The following is a 12,791-nucleotide window of genomic DNA, read 5'->3' as shown; positions in this document are numbered from 1 at the left end:
CAAATAGGCATTTGAAGCTTAGAAATCGACAGGTAACACGACCAAGGTGATTTTTTGTGTTTTGGAAAATAAAATGGAACACTTTGGCTGAGGTGACAGATATTAATTGCCTCCAAACTGAGTTTCACTGTGATTTTCAGGTTAATTCAGTCAGAATTCCACAGGCTGTCAGCTGGAGGGGTGGATTTATCTGGGAACAGCCGGTTTCCTAGCGACTAAATCAAGCCCTATATCATTATGGATTCTTGCATTTCTTTGGCTTTTTTCTCCTTTTTCTTATTTATCATGGTTTGTAATGAATTTTCTGATGTGAGCTTTGGTTTTGAGGCTGCAATATGGAGTTCAGGGCACAAGAGGAAGGTTCTGTTTCAAACAGGGCACAGCTATTGGCCTGCCCCAATTCTGGCTTGCTTTCATTGTTTTGGGATCCTCAGCTGATTTGTGGTTTCTTGAGTGGCAATTTGCGAAATGTTTTCTGGGTCTGAGTTGGTTTTGCCTTCTTCCTTCCCAAATTTTGTATTCTGACGCCATACAAACAAGAGTTTGGGTAGAATAGCCATTATGAAATAAAAAACACAAGAAATACGCGTTTGAAGCTTAGAAATCTACAGGTAACACGACCAAGGTGAGTTTTTGTGTTTTGCAAAATAAAATGGAACACTTTGGCTGAGGTGACAGATATTAATTGTCTCCTATATGAGTTTCACTGCTATTTTGAGGTTAATTCAGTCAGAATTCCATAGGCAGTCAGCTGGATGGGTGGATGAATCCGGGAACAGCCGGTTTCCTTGCGACTATATCAAACCCGATATCATTACAGATTCTTGCATTTCTTTGGCTTTTTTCTCATTTTTCTTATTTATCATGGTTTGTAATGAATTTTCTGATGTGAGCTTTGGTTCTGAGGCTGGCATATTGAGTTCAGGGTAAAAGATGAAGGTTCTTTTTCAAACAGGGTACCGCTGTTGGCTTGCTCCAATTATGGCTTGCTGTCATTGTTTTGGATGCCTCAGCTGATTTCTGGTTTCTTGAGTGGCAATTTCCTAAATGTTTTCTGGGTCTGAGTTCGTTTGGCCTTCTTCCTTCCCAAATTTTGTTCTGACGCCATACAAACAAGAGTTTGGGCAGAGTAGCTATTATGAAATAAAAAACACAACAAATAGGCATTTGAAGCTTAGAAATCTACAGGTAACATGACCAAGGTGAGTTTTTGTGTTTTGGAAAATAAAATGGAACACTTTGGCTGAGGTGACAGATATTAATTGCCTCCAAACTGAGTTTCACTGCGATTTTCAGGTTAATTCAGTCAGAATTCCACAGGCAGTCAGCTGGAGCAGAGGATGAATCCAGCTACAGCCGGTTTCCTTGTGACTAATAAGGCCAAATGTCATTATGGATTCTTGCATTTCTTTGGCTTTTTTCTCTGATTTCCTATTTATCATGGTTTGTAATGAATTTTCTGATGTGAGCTTTGGTTTTATGGCTGCAATATGGAGTTCAGAGCACCGGGGGAATGGTCTTTTTCAAACAGGGCACAGCAGTTGGCCTGCTCCAATTCTGGCTTGCTGTCATTGTTTTGGGTGCCTCAGCCGATATGTGGTTTGTGAGCGGCAATTTGCTAAATGTTTTCTGGGTCTGAGTTGGTTTTGCCTTCTTCCTACCCAAATTTTGTATTCTGACGCCATAGAAACAAGAGTTTCGGCAGAGTAGCCATTATGAAATAGAAAAACACAACAAATAGGCATTTGAAGCTTAGAAATCTACAGGTAACACGACCAAGGTGAGATTTGTGTTTTGCAAAATCAAATGGAACACTTTGGCTGAGGTGACAGATAGTAATTGCCTCCAAAGTGAGTTTCACTGCGATTTTCAGGTTAATTCAGTCAGAATTCCACAGGCAGTCAGCTGGAGCAGAGGATGAATCCAGCTACAGCCGGTTTCCTTGCGACTGAATCAAGCCCAATATCATTATGGATTCTTGCTTTTCTTTTCTTTTTTCTCCTTTTTCTTATTTATCATGGTTTGTAATGAATTTTCTGATGTGAGCTTTGGTTCTGAGGCTGGCATATTGAGTTCAGGGCAGAAGAGGAAGGTTCTTTTTCAAACAGGGCACAGCTGTTGGCTTGCTCTAATTCTGGCTTGCTGTCATTGCTTTGGGTGCCTCAGCTAACTTTTGGTTTCTTGAGCGGCAATTTCCTGAATATTTTCTGGGTCTGAGTTGGTTTTGCTTTCTTCCTTCTGAAATTTTGTATTCTGACGCCAAACAAACAAGAGCTTGGGCAGAGTAGCCATTATGAAATAAAAAACACAACAAATAGGCGTTTGAAGCTTAGAAATCTACAGGTAACATGACCAAGGTGATTTTTTGTGTTTTGGAAAATAAAATGGAACACTTTGGCTGAGGTGACAGGTATTAATTGTCTCCTATATGAGTTTCACTGCTATTTTGAGGTTAATTCAGTCAGAATTCCACAGGCAGTCAACTGGAGGGGTGAATGAATCCGCGAACAGCCGGCTTCCATGTGACTAAATCAAGCCCAATAACATTACGGATTCTTGCATTTCTTTGGCTTTTTTCTCCTTTTTCTTATTTATCATGGTTTGTAATGAATTTTCTGATATGAGCTTTGGTTTTGAGGCTGCAAAATGGAGTTCAGAGAGCAAGAGGAATGTTCTGTTTCAAACAGGGCGCAGCTATTGGCCTGCCTCAATTCTGGCTTGCTTTCATTGTTTGGGATCCTCAGCTGATTTGTGGTTTCTTGAGTGGCAATTTGCTAAATGTTTTCTGGGTCTGAGTTGTTTTTCCCTTCTTCCTTCCCAAATTTTGTATTCTGACGCCATACAAACAAGAGTTTGGGTAGAATAGCCATTATGAAATAAAAAACACAACAAATAGGCATTTGAAGTTTAGAAATCTACAGGTAACACGACCAAGGTGAGTTTTTGTGTTTTGCAAAATAAAATGGAACACTTTAGCTGAGGTGACAAATATTAATTGTCTCCAAAATGAGTTTCACTGCTATTTTGAGGTTAATTCAGTCAAAATTCCATAGGCAGTCAGCTGGAGGGGTGGATGAATCCGGGAGCAGCCGGTTTCCTTGCGACTATATCAAGCCCGATATCATTACGGATTCTTGCATTTCTTTGGCTTTTTTCTCCTTTTTCTTATTTATCATGGTTTGTAATGAATTTTCTGATGTGAGCTTTGGTTCTGAGGCTGGCATATTGAGTTCAGGGTAAAAGAGGAAGGTTCTTTTTCAAACAGGGTACAGCTGTTGGCTTGCTCCAATTCTGGCTTGCTGTCATTGTTGTGGGTGCCTCAGCTGACTTGGTTTCTTGAGTGGCAATTTCCTAAATGTTTTCAGGGTCTGAGTTGGTTTTGCCTTCTTCCTTCCCAAATTTTGTATTCTGACGCCATATAAACAAGAGTTTGTATGATGCAATACAAGCAAGATTTTGGACAGAGTAGCCATTATGAAAGAAAAAAAAAAAAAAACACAGCAAATTGACCTTTCAGGATTAGAAATCCATAGGCAACACAACCAAGATGAGATTCTGTGTTTTGGAAAATGACATGGAACGCTTCTGCTGAGGGGACAGATTCTAATTCCCTCCAAATGGAGTGTGAGAGCGATTTTGAGGTGAATTCAATCAGAATTCCAAAGTCAGTCTGTGGAAGGGGGGGATGAATCTGGAAACAGCCAGTTTCTTTGTGTCTAAATCCTGCCAAATATCACAAAGGACTCTTGCATTTCTTTGGCTTTTTCACATTTCCCTTATTTATCATGGTTTGTAATGAATTTTCTGATGTGAGCTTTGGTTTTGAGGCTGGCATATTGAGTTCAGGGCACAAGAGGAAGGTTCTTTTTCAATCAGGGCACAGCTGTTGGCTTGCTCCACTTCTGGCTTGCTGTCATTGTTTTGGGTGCCTCAGCCGATTTGTGGTTTCTTGAGTGCCAATTTCCTAAATGTTTTCTGGGTCTGAGTCGGTTTTGCCTTCTTATTCCCAAATTTTGTATTCTGATGCAATACAAGCAAGATTTTGGAGAGTAGCCATTATGAAAGAAAGAAAAAAAAAAAAAAACACAGCGCATTGCCCTTTCAGGATTAGAAATCTACAGGCAACTCGACCAAGATGAGTTTCTGTGTTTTGGAAAATGACATAGAACGCTTCTGCTTAGGGGACAGATTCTAATTCCCTCCCAAATGATTGTGAGTGCGATTTTGAGGTGAATTCAATCAGAATTCCAAAGTCAGTCTGTGGAAGGGGGGGATGAATCTGGAAACATCCAGTTTCCTTGTGTCTAAATCCAGCCAAATATCACAAAGTACTCTTGCATTTCTTTGGCTTTTTTCTCTTTTTTCTTATTTATCATGGTTTGTAATGAATTTTCTGATGTGAGCTTTGTTTTTGAGGCTGGCATATTGAGTTCAGGGCAGAAGAGGATGGTTCTTTTTCAATCAGGGCACAGCTGTTGGCTGGCTGCAGTTCTGGCTTGCTGTCCTTATTTTGAGTACCTCAGCCGATTTGTGGTTTCTTGTGTGGCAATTTCCCAAATGTTTTCTGGGTCTGAGTTGGCTTTGCCTTCTTCCTTCCCAAATTTTGTATTCTGATGCAATGCAAAGAAGAGTTTGTACAGAAAAGCCATTATGAAATAAAAAACACAACAAATAGGCGTTTGAAGCTTAGAAATCTACAGGTAACATGACCAAGGTGAGTTTTTGTGTTTTGGAAAATCAAATGGAACACTTTGGCTGAGGTGACAGATATTAATTGCCTCCAAACTGAGTTTCACTGTGATTTTCAGGTTAATTCAGTCAGAATTCCACAGGCAGTCAGCTGGAGGGGTGGATGAATCCGGGAAGAGCCGGTTTCCTTGCGACTAAATCAAGCCTTATATCATTATGGATTCTTGCATTTTTTTGGCTTTTTTCTCTTTTTTCTTATTTATCATGGTTTGTAATGAATTTTCTGATGTGAGCTTTGGTTTTGAGGCTGGCATATTGAGTTCAGGCACAAGAGGAAGGTTCTTTTTCAATCAGGGCACAGCTGTTGGCTTGCTCCAATTCTGCCTTGCTGTCATTGTTTTGGGTGTCTCAGCTGATTTGTGGTTTCTTGAGTGCCAATTTCCTAAATGTTTTCGGGGTCTGAGTTGGTTTTGCCTACTTATTCCCAAATTTTGTATTCTGATGCAATACAAGCAAGATTTTGGAGAATAGCCATTATGAAAGAAAAAAAAAAAAAACACAGCGCATTGCCCTTTCAGGATTAGAAATCTACAGGCTACACGACCAAGATGAGTTTCTGTGTTTTGGAAAATGACATGTAACCCTTCTGCTGAGGGCACAGATTCTAATTCCCTCCAAATTGAGTGTGAGTGCGATTTTGAGGTGAATTCAATCAGAATTCCAAAGTCAGTCTGTGGAAGGGGGGGATGAATCTGGAAACAGCCAGTTTCCTTGTATCTGAATCCAGCCAAATATCAAAAAGGACTCTTGCATTTCTATGGCTTTTTCACATTTCCCTGATTTATCATGGTTTGTAATGAATTTTCTGATGTGAGCTTGGTTTTGAGGCTGCAATATGGAGTTCAGGGTACTGGAGGACCTGTCTTTTTCAAAGAGGGTACAGTTGTTGGCTTGCTGCAATTCTGGCTTGCTGTCATTGTTTTGGGTTCCTCAGCTGATTTGTGGTTTCCTGTGTGGCAATTTCCTAAATGTTCTCTGGGTCTGAGTTGGCTTTGCCTTCTTCCTTCCCAAATTTTGTATTCTGATGCAATACAAGCGAGATTTTCGACAGAGTAGCCATTATGAAATAAAAAACACAACAAATAGGTGTTTGAAGCATACAAATCTACAGGTAACATGACCAAGCTGTTTTTGTGTTTTGGAAAATGAAATGGAACATTTTGGCTGAGGTGACAGATATTAATTGCCTCCAAACTCAGTTTCACTGCGATTTTCAGGTTAATTCAGTTAATTCAGTTAGGATTCCACAGGCTTGCATTTCTTCAGCTTTTTCACATTTCCCTTATTTATCATGGTTTGTATGAATTTTCTGATGTGAGCTTTGGTTTTGAGGCTGGCATATTGAGTTTAGGGCACAAGAGGAAGGTTCTTTTTCAATCAGGGCACAGCTGTTGGCTTGCTCCACTTCTGGCTTGCTGTCATTGTTTTGGGTGCCTCAGCTGATTTGTGGTTTCTTGTGTGGCAATTTCCTAAATGTTTTCTGGGTCTGAGTTGGTTTTGCCTTCTTCCTTCCCAATTTTTGTATTCTGATGCAATACAAGCAAGATTTTGGACAGAGTAGCCAGTATGAAAGAAAAAAAAAACACAGCAAATTGACCTTTCAGGATTAGAAATCCATAGGCAACACAACCAAGATGAGATTCTGTGTTTTGGAAAATGACATGGAACGCTTCTGCTGAGGGGACAGATTCTAATTCCCTCCAAATGGAGTGTGAGAGCGATTTTGAGGTGAATTCAATCAGAATTCCAAAGTCAGTCTGTGGAAGGGGGGGATGAATCTGGAAACAGCCAGTTTCTTTGTGTCTAAATCCTGCCAAATATCACAAAGGACTCTTGCATTTCTTTTGCTTTTTCACATTTCCCTTATTTATCATGGTTTGTAATGAATTTTCTGATGTGAGCTTTGGTTTTGAGGCTGGCATTTTGAGTTCAGGGCACAGGAGGAATGGTCTTTTTCAAACAGGGCACAGCTGTTGGCCTGCTCCAATTCTGGCTATTGTCTTTGTTTTGGGTGCCTCAGCTGAAATTTGGTTTCTTGAGTTTCACTGCGATTGTCAGGTTAATTCAGTCAGAATTCCACAGGCAGTCAGCAGGAGTGGTGGATGAATCTGGGAACAGCAGGTTTCCTTGCAACTAAATCAAACCCAATATCATTATGGATTCTTGCATTTCTTTGGCTTTTTTCTCTTTTTTCTTATTTATCATGGTTTGTAATGAATTTTCTGATGTGAGCTTTGGTTTTGAGGCTGCAATATGGAGTTCAGGGCACAAGAGGATGGTTCTTTTTCAATCAGGGCACAGCTGTTGGCTTGCTCCACTTCTGGCTTGCTGTCATTGTTTTGAGTGCCTCAGCCGATTTGTGGTTTCTTGTGTGGCAATTTCCCAAATGTTTTCAGGGTCTGAGTTGGCTTTGCCTTCTTCCTTCCCAAATTTTGTATTCTGATGCAATGCAAAGAAGAGTTTGGACAGAGTAGCCATTACGAAAGAAAAAACACAACTAATAGGCGTTTGAAGCTTAGAAATCTACAAGTAACACTACCAAGGTGAGTTTTTGTGTTTTGGAAAATCAAATGGAACACTTTGGCTGAGGTGACAGATATTAATTGCCTCCAAACTGAGTTTCACTATGATTTTCAGGTTAATTCAGTCAGAATTCCACAGGCAGTCAGCTAGAGGGGTAGATGAATCCAGGAACAGCCAGTTTCCTAGCGACTAAATCAAGCCCTATATCATTATGGATTCTTGCATTTCTTTGGCTTTTTTCTCTTTTTTCTTATTTATCATGGTTTTAATGAATTTTCTGATGTGAGCTTTGGTTTTGAGGCTGGCATATTGAGTTCAGGGCACAAGAGGAAGGTTCTTTTTCAATCAGGGCACAGCTGTTGGCTTGCTCCTCTTCTGGCTTGCTGTCATTGTTTTGGGTGCCTCAGTGACTTTTGGCTTCTTGAGCGGCAATTTCCTAAATGTTTTCTGGGTCTGATTTGGTGTTGCCTTCTTCCTTCTGAAATTTTGTATTCTGATGCAATACAAACAAGAGTTTGGACAGAGTAGCCATTATGAAATAAAAAACACAACAAATAGGATGTTGAAACTTAGACATCTACAGGTAAAACAACCAAGGTGAGTTTTTCTGTTTTGGAAAATCAAATGGAACACTTTGGCTGAGGTGACAGATATTAATTGCCTCCAAACTGAGTTTCACTGCGATTTTCAGGTTAATTCAGTCAGAATTCCACAGGCCGTCAGCTTGAGGGGCGAATGAATCCGGGAACAGCCGGTTTCCTTGCAACTAAATCAAGCCCAATATAATTAGGGATTCTTGCATTTCTTTGGCTTTTTTCTCATTTTTCTTATGTATCATGGTTTGTAATGAATTTTCTGATGTGAGCTTTGGTTTTGAGGCTGGCATATTGAGTTCAGGGCACAAGAGGAAGGTTCTTTTTCAATCAGGGCACAGCTGTTGGCGTGCTCCAATTCTGGCTTGCTGTCATTGTTTTGGGTGCCTCAGCTGACTTTTGGTTTCTTGAGTGGAAATTTCCTAAATGTTTTCTGGGTCTGAGTTGGTTTTGCCTTCTCCCTTTTGAAATTTTGCATTCTGACACAATACAAACAAGAGTTTGGGCACAGTAGCCATTATGAAATAAACAACACAACAAATTGCGTTTGAAGCTTAGCAATCTGCAGGTAGCATGACCAAGGTGAGTTTTTGTGTATTGGAAAATAAAATGGAACACTTTGGCTGAGGTGACAGATAGTAATTGCCTCCAAACCGAGTTTCACTGCGATTTTCATGTTAATTCAGTCAGAAACCACAGACACTCAGCTGGGAGTTGTTGATGAATCTGCAACCAGCCAGCAATAAGAGAATAAATCAAGCCCAATATCACTAAGAACTCCTGCATTTCTTTGGATTTTTTCTGATTTTTCTTATTTATCATGGTCTGTAATGAATTTTCTGATGTGAGCTTTGGTTTTGAGGCTGGCATATTGAGTTCAGGGCACAAGAGGAAGGTTCTTTTTCAATCAGGGCACAGCTGTTGGCATGTTCCAATTCTGGCATCCTGACATTTTTTTGGGTGCCTCAGCTGATTTGTGATTTCTTGAGCGGCAATTTCCTAAATGTTTTCTGGGTCTGAGTTGGTTTTGCCTTCTTCCTTCCCAAATTTTGTATTCTGACACAATACAAACAAGAGTTTGGCCAGAGCAGCCATTATGAAATGAAAAACACTACACATAGGTGTTTGAAGCTTAGAAATCTACAGATAACACGACCAAGGTGAGTTTTTGTGTTATGGAAAATAAAATGGAACACTTTGGCTGAGGTGACAGATATTAATTGCCTCCAATCTGAGTTTCACTGCGATTTTCAGGTGAATTCAGTCAGAATTCCACAGGTAGTCAGCTGGAGGGGTGGATGAATCCGGGAACAGCCGGTTTCCTTGCGCCTAAATCCAGCTCAATATCATTATGGATTCTTGCATTTATTGGCTTTTTTCTCATTTTTCTTATGTATCGTGGTTTGTAATGAATTTCCTGATGTCAGCTTTGGTTTTGAGGCTGGAATATGGAGTTCAGGGTCCCGGAAGAATGGCCTTTTTCAATCAGGACTCAGCTGATTGCCTCCTCCAATTCTGGCTTGCTGTCATGGTTTTGGGTGCCTCAGCTGACTTTTGGTTTCTTGAGTGGCAATTTCCTAAATGTTTTCTGTGTCTGAGTTGGCTTTGCCTTCTACCTTCCCAAATTTTGTATGTGATGCAATACAAGGAAGATTTTGGACAGAGTAGCCATTATGAAATAAAAAACACAACAAATAGGCGTTTGAAGCTTGGAAATCTATAGGTAACATGACCAAAGTGAGTTTTTTTGTTTTGGAAAATAAAATGGAACACTTTGGCTGAGGTGACAGATATTAATTGTCTCCAAACCGAATTTCACTGCCATTTTGAGGTGAATTCAGTCAGAATCCCTATTCACTCAGCTGGGAGTTGTGGATGAATCTGGAAACAGCTGTTTACTTAGGAATAAATCAAGCCCAATATCACTAAGAAAACTTGCATTTCTTTGGCTTTTTTCTGATTTTTCCTATTTATCATGGTTTGAAAAGAATTTTTTGATGTGAGCTTTGGTTTTGTGGCTGGCATATTGAGTTTAGGGCACAAGAGGAAGGTTCTTTTTCAATCAGGGCACAGCTGTTGCCGTGCTCCAATTCTGCTTGCTGTCATTGTTTTGGGTGCCTCAGCTGATTTGTGGATTCTTTTTCTGCAGTTTCCTAAATGTTTTCTGGTTCTGATCGGATTTGCCTTCTTATTCCCAAATTTTGTATTCTGACGCAATACAAGCAAGATTTTGGACAGAGTAGCGATTATGAAAGAAAAAAAAAACACAGTAAATTGCCCTTTCAGGATTAGAAATCTACAGGCAACACGACCAAGATGAGTTTCTGTGTTTTGGAAATTCACATGGAACACTTCTGCTGAGGGGACAGATACTAATTCCCTCCAAATTGAGTGTGAGTGCGATTTTGAGGTGAATTGAGTCAGAATTCCAAAGTCAGTCTGTGGAAGGGGGGGATGAATCCAGAAACAGCCTCTTTCCTTCTGTCTAAATCCAGCCAAATACCACAAAGGACTCTTGAATTACTTTGGCTTTCTCAGATTTCCCTTATTTATCATTTTTTGTAATGATTATTTTTTGTGAGCTTTGGTTTTGAGGCTGGAATATGGAGTTCAGGGCACTGGATTAATGGTTTTGTTCAATCAGGGCACAGCTGTTGGCTTGCTCCAATTCTGGCTTGCTGTCATTGTTTTGGGTGCCTCAGCCGATTTGTGGTTTCTTGAGCGGTAATTTGCTAAATATTTTCTGGGTCTGAGTCGGTTTTACCTTCTTCCTTCCCAAATTTTGTATTCTGATGCAATACAAGCAAGATTTTGACAGAGTAGCCATTATGAAAGAAAAAATAACACAGCAAATTGCCCTTTCAGGATTAGAAATCTACAGGCAACTCGACCAAGATGAGTTTCTGTGTTTTGGAAAATGACATGATACCCTTCTGCTGAGGGGACAGATCCTAATTCCCTCCAAATTGAGTGTGAGTGCGATTTTGAGGTGAATTCAATCAGAATTCCAAAGTCTGTCTGTGGAAGGGGGTATGAATCTGGGAACAGCCAGTTTCCTTGTGTCTGAATCCAACCAAATTTCACAAAGGACTCCTGCATTTCTTTGGCTTTTTCACATTTCCCTTATTTATCATGGTTTGTAATGAATTTTCTGCTGTGAGCTTTGGTTTTGAGGCTGGAATATGGAGTTCAGGGCACAGGAGGAATGGTCTTTTTCAAACAGGGCACAGTTGTCGCCTTGCTCCCATTTTGCCTTGCTGTCATTGTTTTGGGTGCCTCAGCTGACTTTTGGTTTCTTGAGCGGCAATTTCCTAAATGTTTTATGGGTCTGAGTTGGTTTTGGCTTCTTCCTTCCCAAATTTTGTATTCTGCCACAATACAAACAAGAGTTTGGGCACGGTAGCCATTATGAAATAAAAAACACAACAAATAGGTGTTTGAAGCTTAGAAATCTACAGGTAACACGACCAAGGTGAGTTTTTGTGTTTTGGAAAATAAAATGGAAACTTTGGCTGAGGTGACAGATATTAATTGCCTCCAAACTGAGTTTCACTGCAATTTTCAGGTGAATTCAGTCAGAATTCCACAGGCAGTCAGCTGGAGGGGTGGATGAATCCGGGAACAGCCGGTTTCCTTGCAACTAAATCAAGCCCAATATCATTATGGATTCTTGCATTTCTTTGGCTTTTTTCTCATTTTTCTTATTTATCATGGTCTGTAATGAATTTTCTGATGTGAGCTTTGGTTTTGAGGCTTGAATATGGAGTTCAGGCACTGGATTAATGGTCTTTTTCAATCAGGGCACAGCTGTTGGCTTGCTCAAGTTCTGGATTGCTGTCATTTTTTTGGTGCCTCAGCTGACTTTAGGTTTCTTGAGCGGCAATTTCCTAAATGTTTTCTGAGTCTCAGTTGGATTTGCCTTCTTCCTTCCCAAATTTTGTATTCTGACGCAATATAAACAAGAGTTTGGACAGAGTAGCCATTATGAAATAAACAACACAACAAATATGCATTTGAAGCTTAGAAATCTACAGGTAACACGACCAAGGTGAGTTTTTGTGTTTTGGAAAATCAAATGGAACACTTTGGCTGAGGTGACAGATAGTAATTGCCTCCAAACCGAGTTTCACTGCGATTTTCATGTTAATTCAGTCAGAAACCACAGACACTCAGCTGGGAGGTATGGATGAATCTGGAAACAGCCATTAAGAAGGGAATGATTCAAGCCCAATATCACTAAGAACTCCTGAATTTCTTTGGATTTTTTAGGATTTTTCTTATTTTTCATGGTTTGTAATAAATTTTCTGATGTGAGCTTTGGTTTTGAACCTGCAAGATGGAGTTCAGGGCACCGGAGGAATGGTCTTTTTCAATCAGGTAACAGCTGTTGGCTTACTCCAATTCTGTCTTCCTTTCAAGGTTTTGGGTGCCTCAGTGTCCTTCAGTTTCTTGAGCGGCAATTTCCTAAATGTTTTCTGAATCTCAGTTGGTTTTGCCTTCTTCCTTCCCAAATTTTGTATTCTGACGCAATACAAACAAGAATTTGGACAGAGTAGCCATTTTGAAATAAACAACACAGCAAATAGGCATTTGAAGCTTAGAAATCTACAGGTAACATGACCAAGGTGAGGTTTTGTGTTTTGGAAAATCAAATGAAACACTTTCGCTGAGGTGACAGATACTAATTGCCTCCAAACTGAGCTTCACTGCGATTTTCAGGTTAATTCAGTCAGAATTCCACAGGCAGTCAGCTGGAGTGGTGGATGAATCCGGGAACAGCCGGTTTCCTTGTGTCTAAATCCAGCCAAATATCACAAAGGACTCTTGCATTTCTTTGTTTTTTTCACATTTCCCTTATTTATCCTGGTTTGTAATGAATTTTCTGATGTGAGCTTTGCTTTTGAGGCGGCAATATGGAGTTCAGGG

The sequence above is a fragment of the Oryctolagus cuniculus genome, unplaced genomic scaffold (genome assembly GCF_051225735.1).
Source record: "Oryctolagus cuniculus isolate XC-2025 breed Fujian yellow rabbit unplaced genomic scaffold, ASM5122573v1 ptg000038l, whole genome shotgun sequence".
NCBI classification, from domain to species: Eukaryota; Metazoa; Chordata; class Mammalia; order Lagomorpha; family Leporidae; genus Oryctolagus; species Oryctolagus cuniculus.
Note: the sequence above shows the minus strand (reverse complement) of the source record.